This window comes from Chiloscyllium plagiosum, chromosome 22, assembly GCF_004010195.1.
Source record: "Chiloscyllium plagiosum isolate BGI_BamShark_2017 chromosome 22, ASM401019v2, whole genome shotgun sequence".
Lineage (NCBI taxonomy): Eukaryota > Metazoa > Chordata > Chondrichthyes > Orectolobiformes > Hemiscylliidae > Chiloscyllium > Chiloscyllium plagiosum.
In genome coordinates, this window is record NC_057731.1 from 31,941,974 (window position 1) to 31,961,675 (window position 19,702).

At 39.5% G+C, this 19,702-nt stretch overlaps 2 long non-coding RNA genes across 3 annotated transcripts in view; one reads left to right on the top strand and one right to left on the bottom strand.

Moving 5' to 3' along the window:
* Positions 1-4,933: 4,933 nt before the first annotated feature.
* LOC122561179 lies at positions 4,934-18,236 on the bottom strand. Of its 2 annotated transcripts, XR_006314941.1 has the most exons (4): positions 17,719-18,236; positions 12,868-12,966; positions 7,947-8,070; positions 4,934-7,784 (listed from the first exon to the last, which is right to left on the bottom strand). It is a non-coding gene; the product is annotated as an uncharacterized LOC122561179 (long non-coding RNA). The 2 variants fall into 2 exon arrangements; XR_006314940.1 differs by having other exon boundaries at positions 4,934-8,070.
* LOC122561178 overlaps positions 15,236-19,702 on the top strand; it is a 76,663-nt gene continuing 72,196 nt past the window's right edge. Inside the window, exon 1 of the long non-coding RNA XR_006314939.1 lies at positions 15,236-16,558. This is a non-coding gene — a long non-coding RNA (uncharacterized LOC122561178). The remainder of the gene's footprint in view (positions 16,559-19,702) is intronic.

Here is a 19,702-nt window from a genome sequence, read left to right on the forward strand (position 1 = left end):
GTGGCAATATTTTAACATATTTGAATACATCACTATCTTCACTCTTCATCTCATCCTGTTAACTTGACTTTCCCAACTAATTAACAACTTCTGAAGTTCAAATTCTCTCTCCCTTTCTCCTCTCTCTTTGCTCAGCTAAGAACTCTCTCTCCCTTTTTGCTCTTTCTTTCTTCTCTCATGGCTCTTGTTTCACTTTCTTTATCTTCTAACTCCATTTGCCTCAATTGTACTTTAAAAGTTTTTCTAAATCTACTGCACTTGTCTGTTTCTCTGATACACCTAAGTGCTTGACCAACTCCATTACAATTTCAGCTTTCCTTTTGTCCCTGGTTAAATCCAATTCAAACCTACTTGCTAATTCTAAAAGTATGCCCGTCCTCAGTCTTTATAAACTTTTTGGCAAATTTGGGAAGCATTTTCAAACTCCAGAGCCTCTTTAGCAATATCAAGAGGCAGTTCCCTCACTTTTAATTTAACCAACCACAAGTAACCAAAATTATATAAATTGTCTCACCTACATTTTATTTAAAGATCTAGGACATTAATCAGCAAGTTTTAAATCTGCTGGGATCTTTTGTACCTCAAATCTCAGATTGGATCTGTCTAAACCTGTCCAATTTCCAGACAAGCCCCCAAACTGTTAATTGAACCAAATACCCAGATAAGCTCCTCCCTCGTAATCTGTAAAAATGAGTGAGAACTCCTAAATTCCAAATTTCCTCAAATTGAAAATAACATTAAATTATTTTTTAACTCTAAAAGTGAATATTAAACAACTATTCACAATCTAAGCTCCCCTTTCTTTTGACTGCTTATTACCTGCTTTCAATTCTATAACAATATAGTGTTCCAATAAGACACTTATTAAAATTATATCAACTTAATTTCAAAACCACACAAAGGCTATTGTCTCCGGTGTCTGTCTTCTTCTGGCTGAAGATCTCCCTGGTCATCTTTTTTACTGCAAATATGTTTCATGTGAAAAGATACCTTTGATAGAGTGTTTCCCAATTTTTTGGATCTGTGTTGATGGCAGTTGCTCTGTCTCCAATTTTCAAAATGTCTGCATTTTATATCCCTAACATTGGATTGTCTCATTGGTTCAATGTTGGCAAAACAATAAATTCAAACTCAATTGGGTTTTAGTATCCTGGAGCATAATTTAAATTGAATGGTTAAATTTGAATCATTGTCAAAACAGCAACCAAACCTCAGGTATCCATTTTACAGCAAAATGTTACATATTTCCAATTTTCTAGTACACTCTGAGACTGTCATCCAATCATATCACAGGTCCTTGTAGGCTGTCAGTTCCGAACAGCATTCACTGTCTCTTACAGGTACAGTACATGTCTTCAACTTCATAACATGCATAAAGAACAATATTTCTTTTCCTTATGCCCTAACATTTATTCCTCAATCAACACTGCAGATAATTGCTTTTCTCTTTAGGGCAGCACGGCGGTTAGCACTGCTGCCTCACAGCGCCAGGGACCAAGGTTCAATCCCTGCCTCGGGTGACTGTCTGTGTGGATTTTGCACATTCTCCCAGTGTCTGCATGGGTTTGCTCCGGTTTCCTCCCACAATCCAAAGATGTGCAGATCAGGTGAATTGGCCATGCTAAATTGCCCATAGTGATAGGTGCATTAGGTAGGGGAATGAGTCTGCGTGGGTTACTCTTCAGAAGGCTAGTCAGGACTTGTTGGGCCGAAGGGCCTGTTTCCATACTGTAGGGAATCTAATCTAATCATTGTTGTAGATAGATTTTACTCTATGCAAAACAGCTGTAACATTTTCTTTCTTAATAATAATCATTAAGCTAAAAAATGAAGTGCTGGTTATATACATTTTAATGTTTCTGAAAGATATGCTAAAGCTTTATCTAAATATCATAAGGCCTAGGAGTAGAAGTAGGCTATTCAGCCCATTGAATCTGCTCTGCCTTTCAATGAGGTATGGCTGATCTGAAAATCCTCAAATTCACTTTCCTGCCTTTTGCCTGCAATCTTTGATTCCCTTATTACTGACTAAAGATCTGTCTATCTCAGCCTTGAATATTCTTAAGGACCCAACTCTGACAGTGTGCAGTAAAGAAATCTAGATTCATGACATTCAGAGGAGAAATTGCTCCACACCTGTCTTAACTGAGATTATGCTGTCTGGTCCCACAGGGGGAAACAACCTCTCTGCATTGGCCCTTCAAGCTCCTTAATCATCCTATATGTTTCAGTAAGTTTGTTTGTAAATATGTTTCTGCTCATTCTAATAGACTCCAGTAAGTAAAGGTCTTATCTACTCAACTTTTCTTCATAGGAAATCCCTTCATACCCAGAAACAATTCTGAACTTTCTCTGAACTGCATCCAATGCCAATATCTTTCCTTAGATAAGGGAACCAAAATTGTTCACTGTATTATAGGTGTAATCTGACGAGCACCTTATACAATTTCAGCACAAATTCTCTATTCTTATATTGCATTCCTTTTAAATAAAGGCCAGCAGTCCATTTGCTTTCACTTTACCTTTTGAATTTGCGTGCTAACTTTTCATGATTTATGCACAAGAACTTTCAACTTCCCCCATGCTGCTGCTTTTTGCAACATCAATCTATTTAAATAATATTCATCTCTTCTATCTTCTAAAGTACATGGCCTCACATTTTCCTACATTATATTCCAAATGCCAAGTTTTCAACTACTCACTTAATCTATCTATAAATTCCCTCTATTGACTTCTTTTATCATCCTCACCACCTATTTTTGTGCCATCCACAAACTTGACAATAGTACATTCATTTACCTCAGCTAAGTCAGGATTAAATATTGTAAATAATTACAGCCCCAGCACTAATCCTCTGTGGTACTCCACTAGTTACAATTTGCCTTCCTGAAAATGCCCACTTTATCCCAACTCTTACCTTCTTTTAGTTGGCCAATCCTTTATCTATGCTGATATACTACCCGCGACATCTCAGACTCTGACCTTATTAAATAGCCTTATGTGTTGCAGTTTATCAAATGCTTTTTGGAAATCCAAATATATTTCATCTACTGGTTCTTCTTTATCCATTTGCTCCTTAACTCCTCAAATAATTCTATTAAATTGTCAGGCATGATTTCCCCTTCATGAAGCCATACTGACTCTGCTTGATTCCATTACGTATTTCAAATGCTCTGCTGTTGCTTCCTTTATAATAGACTCCTACATTTTCCCAATGGCAGATATTAAGCAAACTGGCTTATAATTACCTTTTATTATGCCCCCAACACACCCTTCCACCTCCCGTTTTGAATAAGGGTGTTAAAGTGACAGTTTTTTAGTTCCTTGGGACTTTCCCAGAATCTCATGATTCTTGTAAGATTACCACCATTAACATCTCTCTGCAGCTACTTTCTTTAAAATCCTAGCATTCAACCCATCAGGTCAAGGGGACTTATCAGCCTTTAGCCACATTTGTTTCCCTAGTACTGTTTCTCCAGTGCTAGATATTGAATTTATTTCCTCACTCACAATCCACTTTTGCCCTTGGATTCCTTGATATTATTGAAATGCTGTTTGTGCCCTCTACCACGAAAATTGATGCAAAGTATTTACTCAATTCTTCTGTCATTTCCTGATTCCTCATTATTATTGCCCCCTGCCTCATTGTCTAAGGGTGTCTCTTTCTGAGCCTCAAGTCATCTTTAATATGCGGCACGGTGGCTCAGTGGTTAGCACTGCTGCCTCAGATCGCCAGGGACCCGGGTTCAATTCCCACCTCGGGCAACTGTGTGTGTGGAGTTAGGACATTGTCTGCGTGGGTTTCCTCCGGGTGCTCTGGTTTCCTCCCACAGTCCAAAAACATGCAGGTTAGGTGAATTGGCCATGCTAAATTGCCCATAGTGTTAGATGGATTGATCATTGGTAAATGTAGGGGAATGGGTGGGCTGCTCTTCGGAGGGTCAGTGTATACTTGTTGGGCCGAAGGGCCTGTTTCCACACTATAGGAAATCTAATCTAATCTAATCATGCTTCCTCATGAAGGCCCGTTTAGGTGTGGTAAAATACAGTGTGGAATTGATCATGTACTACTTCTACTGCAGTTCCTTCTTCAGAATCCATATTAATTTGAGGCTTAGTACACTGCTACTGCGCAGTACACAAGGGCAGATTTCTTGCTACCACCAGCTACTTGGTTACAATACAAAATATTACAGTTCAAACAGTTTTTATTTGGCACAGAACAAGAAAATGAGTCACACTAAAAATTATAGACAGTGAACTTTAATAGACTTTTTAAAGCTACTTTTCTATGGAAATAGCATTTCAATATGGAACATTCATGAAATTATAAACATTAATGCGGAATTTTCAAAGAAGAACTGGCAAGAAGGAATTACAACAAATTTTGGTGTTTATTAATAATTCATTGTTTTACAAAAATATGGTTTCTGTACAAACAAAAGTAATACAAACAAATATATTTAGTTTAAGAAAGTTAGGTATATTAGTGCTCACCATGTTGTTTCAGCTATATCCAATGTCAAAATATTACTTACTGTACACCAACTGTGAATAGTGGTGGTCAAATGAATGTTTGGTAGTCACATTTCATTAAGTTCCAAACACTGTTCTGTTTCTGGAAGGGAAATGAGGCAAAGTAGAACTACATATCTCTCCTGGAGAGAGGAAAATGGTAAGAGCTGTACAGTTTCTTGCAACTCCTAGTAACTGACCAAATATGAGCAAGGAGGAGGTGATGGCCCACTGATATCATCACTAGGGCCAGTCAATGTTCTGGGGACGCTGGTTTGAATCCCTCCATAGAAGGTAGTCAAATTTGAATTCACTGAAAATCCTGGAATTAAGAGTCCATGAAACCGTCCAGTCAAAAGATGTGCAGGTTAGGTGGATTGCCTGTAGCATTAGGCGCATTAGTCAGAAGGAAATGGGTCTAGGGTGTTACTCTTGGGAGGGTCGGTGTGGACTTGTTGGGCCAAAGGGCCTGTTTCCACACTGTAGGAAATCTGATCTAAACTAAAATAAAGGCAGCATATGAGCAGCGGAACATGCCAACTATATGAACACAAATCATTGATAATGTCAAAGAAAACTGAAAGATTGCTTAATAAATCATACGGGATTTGGAACTTTACAAATATGACAGAATACAAAACAGGAATTTTACGACAAACCAGAGATCCAGCACAGGGACGATGGGCAAAGTAGTTCCATTCTGTGTGGTAATTACCCATTGTCCCCAAGGGACAATGGTCATTTCTATCCTTTTAGAAAGAGACAACTTGAGGGGCACCACTCTGCATCAATGTGGGTCAAGGCAAGGCAGGCCTCAATGAACTAAATACTGGTACAAGTACTTAACATGTGCACTGGCATTATTCTGTACCATCCTCTAGTCATCTGACCAAATGAGTTTAATGCCATGCTGTACTATAACTACCAAATATTTTAGGTAATATGTGTACCTTTATCAGCAAGTATTTTGAAGAAACTTACAAAGAAAGAAAACAAAAATTAAATCAGCTGATCTATATCTCTATCTCATTAACTTCACCGGTTATGAGAAAGTTCTTTGTGTGCTGAATGATTAAAATGTGCATACTGATATGGATAAACAACTAGTTAACTATTTACATAGTTCTTTGAAGTTTACCCAGTCAAAATCCTCAATAAGATTGTGATGATTATGATCATTTCTGCAATGCATTCCTTTTAGTCTGAAGTAGATTATTAATTATGATATTGTTATAAAAGTATGAAAACTATAACTAAGCATAGTCTCTGGGAAAATTTATGGTAAACAGAGGAACTGGAAATAGAAACAGATAAATAAAGATATAAAAATGTTCAGTGTGTTGCAGTCCAAATATTTCCATAAATCAACCCCAGAGATTTCCTGTCACCTAAGGCCCCTGTAGAAGCAGAGTAGATTTCAGGCATGATTGAAGGCTGAATTACCAATTATTAACTGTACTGAATTAACTTTGTCATTCACCAGTTTCAGCAATAATAAAATTCAATACAGGCATGAAACTCAGCTTAGGAGACAACCAATGTCTCATGCAGTATCTCAACTATAATTCCATCAGATCTGTTATCAAAATAGTCCAAACACTGAATTGTCTGGCTGTGCAATTATGGTCTACCTGGACAAGGATAGATGTAAAGACAAAATCTATTTTTCCCCCAAATGCATATTTGAAATCACGATAGATTAACAAAATATGGATGAGTATTGCCCATTTTTTTGTGTGCTATGATTGATCATGATGGCCCAAAATAAAGTCCAGCGTAATCACACAGCTAATGGTGGATGAAATTTTGGTGAGGATAACAGTTAGCATCTTCCAGAAGGACGTAGAGTAGTCAGATCATGAAATCAGCGTTCAAAGCTGATTGAATGCCAGTGCTGTTGTTTCAGAGCAGTGTTCCAGTTAGCATCCTGGCTTAAACATTTGTTCAGCCTTAGATGATGATTAGCAGAAAAGTCCATTCCCCCAGAACTATTGAAAATGATCAGAACCATTTTCAGGTTTGTTATTGATTGTCACAAGTGCCAGTAGAAATCAATCAAAGTCGCTTTGGTATATACAGGACTTCTTTAATATTTCTAAGGTATGCAATGAGTGATATGGTAAGTGCTAAAGGAGTTCATCCTGATTCAAGACTGTGGTGCCAAATTATGGGTGCAATTGTAAGTATTTCCCTTGCAAAATGGCATGCTTGGGAGAATGAGCAGCTGTAATACAAAGCAGAACCAGTTACTACATCAAGAAGCAGAGAAGAAAGAGCTTTCAGTTGAAGGACATATCTGATCAGCATGCTCAGCAAGAAGTCTTATTACCAAAAGCTTAGCAAGGAATCTTGTGCCATACATTTATGCTTCACTATAATATGTTATTATTATATCTTGCAATATTGTATGTAACTTAAATATGCTTTGTGCATTTTCTTGGTGGCAGTCCTCCATATGCCTTTGGCTGTTCTGATGCTCCAGTTTGTAGTAGTTCTACTCCAAAGGCTGAAGCATGGTTATAGAAGGTTATTGACTTCTAATGGAGAAAACTACCTATGGCCTTGTAGGATGATATTTAGCAACTCTGGGAGGAGATAGTTCAACTTCGCACCATCTCAGCGGACCTCTGGATTGGCTGGCTGATGAACAACAGTAAAGGCACTGCTGAAATGTTAAGGAGGTTGGTGGCAAGGTGCTATCAACCTGGAAGAGCTCCATAGCCCAATTGCTACTCCCCCAGGGCAGGCCTAACAACCAAGAAATTTGTTGGAGGACAGATTGCTTATTTTGCAAAAGAGGCTGAGACATCAGTTGTCAATAGTTATATGTTGGGTGGGTCCATAAGTGTGCTCATGGAATTGGTGCAAACTTACATTTTGCAAAGCAGATTCTTCAAGAAAAACCCTATGCCAAGTTGGTATGGACTCTGCCAAGCACTTTGATTTTCAAGCAACCTTCTCAATGCATCAATCATTGTCTTTGCCTTCAAACCTTCTTCTGTGAGAACATTGATGGTGTATTCTGAGTCTTCTACAGCAGATGTTGAGTGAGCTAGCATTAGCTAGATTCTTGCTCCATACACTGACTGCCAAACACTCGTGCTTGCTGTTTCAGCATATGTCAACCCCATCTCTAACCCTTGAAGATACCTGCATTGTCAGTTCTGAGCTGGTGGTTGAAAGTGTGAAATCAAGTGACAATGTATTCTCATCATCACTCTGTTCATAATGTTTCTCTATTGACTGGCCAGATTGGACCTCTTGGGTGTCTGAAAGGAATAAGATACAAGGGTAAGGCTGCACTGACAGGAGAGGGGTATTGTAAGAGATATGTGCTTAGACTATCTGCAGAATGTAATGTAGAAATTTTTGTGAGATGAGGAAGCAGGAATGAGAACGTGGATTAGGTAAACACTGCAGGATACCATTACCTTCAGTGGTTTCAGCCACATTTTCATCAATGGCCAGCACCATCTTCTCCAATGGGGTTAAATCATGTACGTCCACCTCTCCTGATCTGATTCATTAAGAACTTTGCGTGTACAACACCTTCTTCTGCAAGAGAGAGAGGCGTGTCAATGAATGTGTAGCACAGTGGCTCAGTGGTTAGCACTGCTGCCTCACAGCACCAGGGATCTGGGTTCAATTTCAGCCTTGGGAGACTGTCTGTGTGGAGTTTGCGCATTCTCCCCGTGTCTGCGTGGGTTTCCTCCATGTGCTCTGGTTTCCTCCCACAGTCCAAAGATGTGCAGGTTAGGTGAATTGGTCATGCTAAATTGCCATAGTGTTCAGGGATGTGTAGGTTTGGTACATTCGTCATGGGAAATGTAAAAGTAATGGGATAGGGGTGTGGATCAGGGTGAGATTATCTTCAGAGGGTCGGTGTGGACTTGTTGGGCCAACTGGTCTGTTTCCACACTGTATGGATTTTATGAATCTAGTTCTATGACAACAGCCCTTGTCTGCGTGGGGTTCCTCCGTGTGCTCTGATTTCATCCTACAATCCAAAGATGTGCAGGTCAGGTGAATTGGCCATGCTAAATTGCCCATAGTGTTAGGTGCATTAGTCAGAGGGGGAATGGGTGTGGGTGGGTTACTCTTTGGAGGGTCGGTGTGGACGTGTTGGGCCGAATGGCCTGTTATACACGGTAGGGAAGCTTGAAAAAAGATTTGAGTGATAAAATCCTGCCAAGATTGTTCAAGCTGTTCGATGTTGATGTGAGGGTTTCAGCAGGAATAATGTGAGTGTGAGACTAAGCATTATGCTTATTAGGAGTAAGTACTAATTGGTAAGACTGGAGGAAGTTAAAGGATGGAGAATGTGGTGAATTGAGCAGTAGTTAAAGCTAATCATGCAGTTGATGGAATTTGTCATTTAGAGATTCATACAGTGTAGACATCACAGAAACTGGAGACATGCTCTAAAACTAACCATATCCCCACCAAGCTATTCCAGTACAACTACAAACACTAACATTGAGGTTAAATCCAATCTAGTTAATTACTGCCTCATCAGCCTCCTCTCAATCATCAGCAAGTGATGGAAAGGTGTCATCATCAAGGTTATCAAACAGCATGTACACTGTAATAACTTGCTAAGTTTGAGTTCTACCAGGCTTGCATGGCTCCTGATTTCACAGATCCAAAAATTTATAAAAGAGCTGAACTCAAGAAAGGAAGCAGTATTTGATAAATTTAGTATCAAGGAGCACTGGTAAATTTGAGATCAATAGCAACCAAGGGGAAAATTCTCCACTTAAGCACAAAGGAGGATGGTTGACCTTGTTGGCAGACAAACACTTGAGGAGCAAGACATTGCTGCACGAGTTCCTCAGAGTAATATCCTAGTCCCAATGATCTTCAGCTGTTTCATCAATGGCTTTCCCTCCATCGTATGTCTGGAACTCAAGATGTTTGCTAATTGCACAATGTTTAGTACCATTGCATACAACTTAATGCATCCATATCTAAATGCAGCAGGACCAAGGGAATATTGGGCTGGGATGGTAAATGGAAAATAACATTTATGTCAGACAGGTATCAGACAATGACTACTTCCAACAAGAAAGAATCTAACCATCTCCCTTTGAAATTAAATTGCAGGACCACCACTGAATCTGCCAATATCAATATCTTGGAGGTTACAATTGACCATTCACAGAAATGCTATGACAGGTCGTAGACTGAGGATTCAGAAACCATATAACCCCTGACTTATCACCTCCTGACTCTACAAAGCCTCTATAAGATACAGGTCAGTAATGTTGTTGAGTACTCTTCACATGCCTGGATGAATGTGCCTCCAATAACACTTAAGCTTGACACCAGTTGATGCCAGTTTGCTTAATCAGTGCCTGATCCACATTCACTCCCTCCATCACTTAACCACAGTGGCGTTGGTGTATACTATATACAAGAACTGCTGCAGCAACTCACCAGGTTTCTTCGACAGCACCTTCCAGACCCATGACCTCCAGCACCAAAAGCTACATGGGACCAGAGTGGTAATTTCCTCTCCAAGCCACACACTATTCTAACTCAGAACTATATTGTCATTCGCTCACTTTCACTGGATCAACATCCTGGAACTCTCTTCCTAACAGCATATTGAGAGCACATTCATTAGATGGACTACAGATGGGTCACCCCCACTTTCTCATGCATACATATGCCAAGTCCAGGTTCTCGAGTCATGTGTAGCTACTGAAGGTCATGTGTCCAATGTTGACCATAACAAGCGAGTGATTACTAAAGCTGGTCACTATCTATAGCCGGGCATCCAACCATTCGTTGGCTTGTGGCAGAGGAAAGGTGACTGGGCTGATTTCACAGATCCAAAAATTTATAAAAGAGCTGAACTCAAGAAAGGAAGCAGTATTTGATAAATTTAGTATCAAGGAGCACTGGTAAATTTGAGATCAATAGCAAGATTCAGCCCTTGCCACCCATGAAGGATTATGTTAATCTGGCCTTGTGAGGGACTGTGAGCTGAGTGTCCTGATTGAGCGGAGATCATGTACGTTAAAGATCTTGCTTAAAATGCACTGTTTTCACCACCACTGTGTCCACAACCAAATTATTTCTTTTGAAGCTTTTTTTAATTCACTCATGGCTGGGACTTTTCAGAGTCGCTGGCTGGGCCAGCATTTATTGCCTATCCCTAGTTGCCCTTGAGAAGATGCATGATGAGCTGCCTTCTTGAACCACTGCATTCCATGTGCTATAGGTTGACCCACAATACCCTTAGTGAGGGAATGCCAGGATTTTGACCCAGCAACAGTGAAGGAATAGCAATGTATTCCCAAGTCAGGATGGTGAGTGGCTTGGAGGGGAACTTGCAGGAGGTGGTGGTGTTCCTATGTGTCTGCTGCCCTTAGGAAGGTGCTGTCAAAGGAAATGTGATGAATTGTTATGACTGTGCTGATAATCCAGCTCCACTCCCCCTCTTTATCAATGTTTTGATTCAATCAAGTGGCCAACTGGTTCCCTTGGGTGTTTCCATCCAGAAAAACAAAGGCTTTCATCAGGCTTCAAAAGATTCAATCAATCTATTAGTAACACAAACGGTGGTGAGGTCACATTTGGAGTACTGTGCAAAGTTCTGGTCACCCTACTATAGGAAGGATATTACTAAACTGGAGAAGGTGCAGGAAAGATTTACAGTGATGTTACCAGGACTGGAGGATTTGAGTCGTAAGGAGAGGGTGGGACCATTTTCACTGCAGCATAGAAGGTTGAGAGGTGACCTTATAGAGATTTATAAAATCAAGAGAGGGATAGATAAGGTGAATAGCAAAGGCCTTTTCCTGAGGAGGGGGATTTCAAAAATAGAAGCCATATTTTTAAGGTGAGAGGAGAAAGATTTAAAAGGGACCTGAGCAGTAACTTTTTCATAGACGGTGTTTGTATATGGAACGAACTGCCAGAAGAAGTGGTAGATGCTGGTACAGTTACAATATTTAGAAGATATTTGGACAAGTACGTGAATAGGAAAGGTTTAGAGGGATATTAGCCAAATGTGGGCAAGAGGGATTAGTTTAGCTTGAGAAACTTGGTTGGCATGGATGAATTGGACCGAAGGGCCTGTTTCAATGCGATATGATTCTATGACCTGGAATTTAGGAGCAGAAGTAGGCAATTTGGCCTGTTGTTTTGCTTCACCATTCAATAATATCATGGCTGATCCAATTGTGTCCTCATTTTTCTGGCTATACCTGATACCTTTAGACTTTAATGAAAAATCTGTCTCTATTTTAAAAATATTCAAATTTCTTGTTTCAACCACAATCTGGGGAAGAATTCCAGTCCCATTACTCTGCAGGAAAAAAAAATTCTTCTATTCTCTGTCTTCAATTTGAGACCCCTTATTATTAAACTTTGCCCTCTAATTCTTGTTTCTTGCATAATGGAAAACATCTCAGAATTTATCAAGTTCCTAAGAATCACTTCTGACTCTTTTGAAATGATACAGGCCCCAACATGTCCAAACTTTCCTCATAAGGTAGCTGCATCATCCCAATAAACAATCATGTAAACCCTTTCTGAAATATTTCTAATGCAATTACATCCCTTCTTAAATGAGACCAAAACTACATAATACTCTATGATCTCACCATGTACAGCTGTAGTAAAATATCACTGCTTCTATACCTAATTCCCCTTGCAATAATAGCAACATTCCATTTGCCTTCCTTATCACTTGCTGTATCTGCATAGTAACTTTTTTGTAATTCATGAATCAGGACTCTTAAATCTCTATCTCAGAATTCGACAATCTCTCTCCACATTAGTTGCAAGTCAATTAACCTACCTAAATCCCTTTGCAGTCTCCCTAAGTCCTCTTCACAATTTACTTTCTTTCTTATTATTGTGTCATCTTCAAGTTTAGCAACTATACATTTGGTCCTTTCATCCAAGTAATTTTTACCGATTAAATTATTGAAGCCTCAAAACTAATCCCTATAGCACATCACTAGGTATTCCCAGCTAGACTGAAAAATCCATTTATGCCTATTCTCAGTTCCCTGTTAGCTAAGCAATCCTGTATCCATGCTAATACTTATCCCCCTACACCATGGGCTCTTATTTTGTGTAGTAACCTGTGATGTGACATATTATCAAGAGCAGTTAACCCATGCTGGTATTGCCAGTGATGCCAACATCACACGAAAGAAAGATGCAAAATCATTGAATTTGAGGACTTTGTTTGGTTTCTTGGGCTCGACTGCTGCCACAGCTATCTGTCCCCACTGCTTTTTCACTATGTGTCTTGAAGACTTGCTGTAGAGTACATCTCTCTTTTTTTACCATCCCCTGTTTAAGACCTCAAATACAGCATTAGAAAATGTGTACCTGTGTTCTCCAATAACATGGTAAATTTTCTGTGCTTTCCACTTCAGAGACCACTCAAACAGGTCTCCCAAAACTTGTTCCAACAACAATACATCTTTCCTAAAAGAGATGCAAAATAAGTAATATCAACAAATATTGATTTTGCTGCCATGCTGATGAATGTAGCCAATAATCAGCAGGTTTATCATGAACCAATGGTATGAAGACGTTTTGTTGCTTGCATTACATCCATACATCTTGATTCCTGTATCTGTTTTCAGGGACTTTCTAACTTGGCCCTCCCAAACCCCTGTAATGTTTGGTACTGGCTGTGATTGAAGTACTTTATAAAGTGCATTTTGGAAATGATGATGATAACATTAATTTCATTATCTTCCTATTCTGGTCATGTCCTTATAGAACTCCATGACACAAACAAGGCAGACTTCATTTTCTGAAGATATGCTAAATATCTTCAATAAGTATATAATTTATCAAGTTACACATTCTGCATGAAGTTTCCAACACGAAATAAATCACATTCATCCATAGTTTTGAAGGCCTAATCTTTGCTTTCTTAAATAGGGTCAACAAATGACCACTCTCTAGTTACAGAGAACCAAATTAGACCTTATTGAATTACTAAGGATATAAGCAATGGCTCATACTGGATTCCAGTGACTTGGAGCATTTTGAAGTAAATGACATGATGCCTATTCACTATCAATCTTAATTCATTAATTATAACTAAAATCAATTCCAGTACTAAATGGAAGCAATTTTGTTGCACATCTATTAATTAACACTGGGATTGTAGAATTGCCTTCAGAAATTAACACTGAAGAAAAATAACATGCCATGCAACCTTTCCCCTGTTCTTTAGCTCTTTCTATCATGATTACAAAAAGCATTGTCATCATTGATTGCAATTATTTGTTTCCCTTTTATTTTCTAATGCTATCTCAGGAATTACTGAATTTTAGCCTTTTTTAATATTTTGGTGTCAACTATGGTTCAGAGGTAGCTCTCTTGGATGTAAGTCCGCAGATCAAACCCCATGGCAGAAACTTGAATATTGAATCCTGGATGATTTGGATGAGAATATAGGGGGCATGTTTAGTACGTTTACAGATGACACCAAAATTGGTGGCAAAGTAGACAATGAAGAAGGGTTTCTAAGATTACAAAAGGACCTTGATCAAATGTGTCATGGGCTGAAAAATGGAAGATGGAATTTAATCCAGATAAATGAAAGGTATTGCATTTTGGTACAACAAGCAAGGGTAGGGCCTTAGGCAGTGTTGTAGAACAGAAGGACCGAAGGGTTCAGCTATATAATTCTTTGAAATTTGCATCACTTATAGACAGGAGAAAGTGAGGTCTGCAGATGCTGGAGATTAGAGCTGGAAATGTGTTGCTGGAAAAGCGCAGCAGGTCAGGCAGCATCCAGGGAACAGGAGAATCGACGTTTCGGGCATAAGCCCTTCTTCAGGACTTATAGACAGGGTGGTTAAAAAGGCATTTAGCACGCTTAACTTCATTGCTCAGTCCTTTGAGTATAGGAATTGGGAAGTCATGTTGAGTTTGTATAGGACATTGGTGAGGCCTCTTCTGGAATACTATGTCCAGTTCTGATCACCCAGTAAGAGGAGGGATATTATTAAGCTGAAGAGAGTACAGAAGAGGCTGTACTCTCTGGATGTTGCCAAGTATGGAAGGTTTGAATTATAAAGAAGGCTGGATAGCTGTGACTTTTTTCACTGGAGCATGGGAGGTTGAGAGGCCACCTGATAGAAATTTATAAAATAATGAGATGTATATAGAGTTAATGGTAGATGTATTTTCCCTAGGATGGGAATTTCAAGACTAGGAGGCACATTGTTAAGGAGAGAGGAGAAAGATTTAAAAAAAGACGTGGGGACAATTTTTTTTCACACAAAATGGTTCGTGTGTGGATTAAACTTCCTAAGGAAGTGGTAGATGTGGGTACAATTATAATGTGTAAAAGACACTTGGATAAGTACATGAATAGGAAAGGTTTGGAGGGATATGGGCCAGGAGCAGGTGGGTGGGACTAATTTAGTTTGGGATTATGTTCGGCATGGACTGGTTAGTCTGAGGGGTCTGTTTCCTTGCTGCATGACTCATGATTTTGGTGGAACATTGCTGTGGTAAACTGCAACACTGACTTACACTTCAGGACTTAATTGGCTGTAAAAGGTTTTGGGACTTCTTGCATTCATAATTTTTTGAAGGTAACAAATCATCCTGAACCCTATTTTTTCTTCAAATATCTATATCAATAATGATTTAGAATCATTTTTCAATATTAATTTAATAGCTTTATTTATCTACAAGACCTTACTATTCATTTTAAATGATATTGTACAGGAGACTGCTCAGTTTCATAGATCTTTTTCAAACTTAAAACTGAATTTAATTTTTTTTCATCGCATTCAAATCTTAACTATGCAAAATAACTCAAGGAAGATAATTGGGTAAACTGATGTGAGGTTATCAACATTGCAACAAAGAAACCAAGTTGTGTAATTGGTTATCAATCTAAGAGACCCAAACCTGCACAAGCCTTAAGTAAATATACAGAGGGGGTAATACAAATGTTGGTGATGGCAGATCAGAGTTTGAGGGGAGAAAACAGTGCAGTCGTCGAAATTTTGTCACAATACTAGTTTACAAGATGCAAAAATAGGCAAGAAAAAATATATTATTGTTCTAATTCCAAACAAAAACAGAAATTGCTTGAGAAATTCAGCTGGTCTAGCAACATCTTTGGAGAGAAGCAGAGTTAACGTTTCAAGTCCACTGACCCTTCTTCAGAACTGACATCAGTTCAGACAAGAATGGAATATATGCTGAAGATAGGGGCCGGGGAACGGAGTGAGAGGACTGGCGCAAATGGAGGCCGGAGAGAGATAATGACTCGCTCTGGGCTCCATCTCTGCGTATCTGTTAACTCGCCCCATGTTCAGCATACACACCTTTTCCTAACTTCTGTCAATTCCAAAGGTCACTGGTATGGAAACAATTTAGCTTTATTTGCACAGATGTTGATAGACCTGCTGACTTTCTCCAACAATTTCTGTTTTTGTTTCAGATTTTCAGCATTTGCAGTTCTTCATTTTATTGTTATAATCTATATAGTCTCAATGAGAAAAAACAATCACTGAGTAGAATGTAATAATTCAGAGTTTACACGTGGCAATTAATTAAATCAATAAATGCGAAAACTGACTGGTTATTATCCAACTTGGTGATTACTATCAGGGGAAGGCAGCAGAGAGGAAAATCTGCACGCCAATTAACCTGTTCTGTCACAGACATTTAACAAGTTCCTCTGATACGACATTAGCACAGATCTAAAAGCAAGCTTTCTGCTAGATATCTCAAAACGAGTAATAACATAAGAGCATGACAAGGAAATGGGAAGCTAAAGAAAAAGGAATGAATAAACATTAAAAGTGACGTCTTCACATTTAACACGCAAGCTTGGAGTGAAACACTCGGAGAGTTGTTAGGAGTTGATAGCTTGCTGCCAGCGCCTGTGGAAAGCGCAGTTTGCTGGATGAGTGTTGCGGGCTGAGATCACGTGAGGAGAGCAGCCTTGGAATTCAGTTCAAATGGCAAGTGGCTGAAAGTTTACGATTCGCTGAACGCAGCCAAGAAACGCTGTCAGTGTTAACAAACATATGAGGTGAGTGCAAAGCAACCTTTTGCCAATCTGCAGGCTTCCACTTCGCTGCAAGAAGAATAAATTGGACGAGTCTCGCAGATATCAAGGAAAAAAAAACTTGGGAGCATGTTGTTAGAAAGAAAGGTTGTTGCCAGTGCGGATTTAATCAGAAAGTAGCGGAAGATGGCGACTCGATCACCTTTTTTTAGTTGCCCTGGATTGAAGCGAATTGTGTAGATGTCCTCTGATAAGTAGTATGTTTGGAGAAGCGAGCTTTTACAATGCAGCCCCCCCCCCCCCCCCCTCTTAATTTGGCGTGAAATGAATGAGAATCTAAAATGATTGGGGGGGGGGGGTGTGAAGGTGGTTAAACTTCACTGTGACAATCGCTGCTCAGGGAAAATAAACAAGAGGCAGGTAACCACAGCATTTCTATCACACTTAGCCTGTATTTCTTTTCATGTTTCCTCTCCCTATTTAATAAACATACTAATAATATTCTCACGTGAGGAATTGGGTGTACAGTCAGGTTTATTAGAGAGATGGAGAAAATAAGTTTGCATAGAACGCCTAATGTACCAAATGACGGCACGGATACGAAGCAAGAGTTTCCAGTTCGAGCAAGGAGGCGGGGAGGAAGATTCTGTAAACACTCCGTCCAAATGAAGACCTCGTTAACTTTAGGGTGAAATAAGCTCTCACTCCGCCAACTTTGAGAATGAAGTGATGATTGGGGAGGTGGTGGGGGATACAGCAGCAAGTAATTTGGAGCGAGGAGTGGAGGGCAATACTTTTCGCTCTGTGGAGAGCCAAATTTTAATCCTCTGAGAGACAGCGACGGAGGAAAAACGTTAGGGGGCCGCTGGGCTGAGGTTAGAAACTAGAAGGTGGACCGAATCGCCTCAAAGTCGCTGCTGTAGATTCTGAGCTGAACCCACTTCGATCAAAAAAAAAGAAACGTACCTGTAGAATGATCGGGTAAACGCGAGGAATTTAAAAAAACCTGCGGGCAAATATTAAAAACACCAAGCCGCATCGAAACGTCGCTTTTTTTTTCCTCCAGCACTTTCTGCCGTTCAATACAGCTCGGATTACTTCATCCATTTTCCGCTAACTACCCACCATTAGATACCCGATAGACATTTACGATGGGGTGTAGTTTTTTGGGTGGGAAAAATTACCATTTTCTGATTTAAAAAAATGCTTTCTCTCTCTTTCGGCGTGATGCTTGCACCGAAGGAATTTCCTTTGCTGCAAGTTCCCCACATTCGGGACTGACCTCTCGACAAAGGGAGGAGTGTGTTGGGACGGTTGGTAACGGTTACTTAAAGCAGTGGCCTCCTCGCGCGGGGAGCGGGAGTTCTATTTCCCTCTGTGGTCGCCTCGCGGAAAGCCGCTGCCATGGTGACGGGGCCTGGCGCCCTCTCAGGCTTGCCCGAGCTGCTGACAGCTCAGCTTTTATTACGGAGGCTGTTTCATCGTTGGCAGTGGACATGAGCGAAATGTTAATGGAGCAGACGTAGAAGTACAACGGCGCCTTAGCATTGGGCATCCCTACAGTGCGGGAGCAGACTATTCGGCCTATCGAGTCCAGACCGACCCTCTGAGGAGTATTCCACTCAGATCTACGCCATCCCCATAACCTTGCATTTTTCCCTAGCTAATCCATCTAGTGTGTACATCACAATCACCTGATGAAGAAGCAGCTCTTCGAAAGCTAGTACCTCCAAATAAACCTTTTGGTACTATAAACTGGCGCTGTGTGATTTTTAACTTCATCGTTGGACTGGTGAAGGAAACCCTTGCAGACACACAGAGAATGTCTGTGTGAAGTTTGCCCACCTCCTGATGCTGCCTAACTTACTGTGTTCTTTCAGCCTCCTGCCTGTCTACCCTGGCGTTTTGAGGAAATAGTGCTAACCACTATGCCATTATCTTCACATAGATATATGACTTCTGCAAAAATGTGTTCAGGGTGGTAGGGTATTGGGCTGGAAGAGTTTTATAATGAAACAAGCCCCTCTAATTTGCCATCTCCGTAGCTGCCTTTGGAAATTCTGATGTTTTACGTTTTAAATTTGTTTTTTGTTAGTGTGATGTTGATTGGTTTATCCAGATTAAAGAGAAGGGCGAGAAGCTGAAAATTTGGTAGACATTCTGGGGAGCCTTAAATGGTCTGGAAACATATGTATAATTGTTCTGTATATTCATATCTTTTGATACATTTGCAAAAAAAGTGAAGATTTAATGTTCAAGGCAAAAATTTGAAATGCTCACCAAAAAGGTCTATGTGAATTTTTCAATATTTGTCAATTAGAAAATAAATTACGGAGCTTGTACATAATTGTTTTTTAAAAATCCTGTCTTAACCATATGTTCCCACGTTCATTTAGGTAACTGTAATGATTACAAGACCACCAAAGTTATGATCAGGTTAAGGATCAGTAACTTTCAAACAAAGTTTTGTACTTAACAGAGCCATAGGATTCTGCCATTTTGAACAAATAGTAAACTTTAAAATAAACTTTTTACAATACAAAGTTAGTAAAATAATATGCAATTTAGACTCAACATTGAGGATTAACTTGAAATAAATATGAATTAACAGGCAAACTGGTCAAGCACCCCACAGAGCATTATCAAATACTAGATACAGTTAAGATACAACCCACATATTTTACTGCTGCCCACCCAGGCATTGCTATGTGGCTCATCAAATCTCATTAAAACTGCTTCAGATGGGACTCCTGTTCTTCTGTTTCAAAAATTCAGCCTTGAAATTTGCTCAAAACTGCACTGTCATGGACTGCCTCAATGAATAAATAACCAGAACTTTTCCCAAGACCACATTCCTACCGATTCCTGACATTGCTAGAATTTGCCTTTATATGCCAGCATAATTTCAGCTTTTTAACTAGACAGCTAGTTTCACTGAGCTGATACTATGAATTTCCCTGAACTTGCAAACCCTACCTTCTTGATTGTCTTTTTCATTTTAGTTGTCCTACTTCTGAGACTATATCACTCAATTTCACATAGCTGTACTCTAGCATCTAATCATTGACAGTTCTAGCTCTCTAATTGCTCTGAATAAAACTTCGTTCATTTTGTCCCAACTCCCTGAATCCAACTAACAGAATTATTTTAACAAGATGGAGTTAGCTT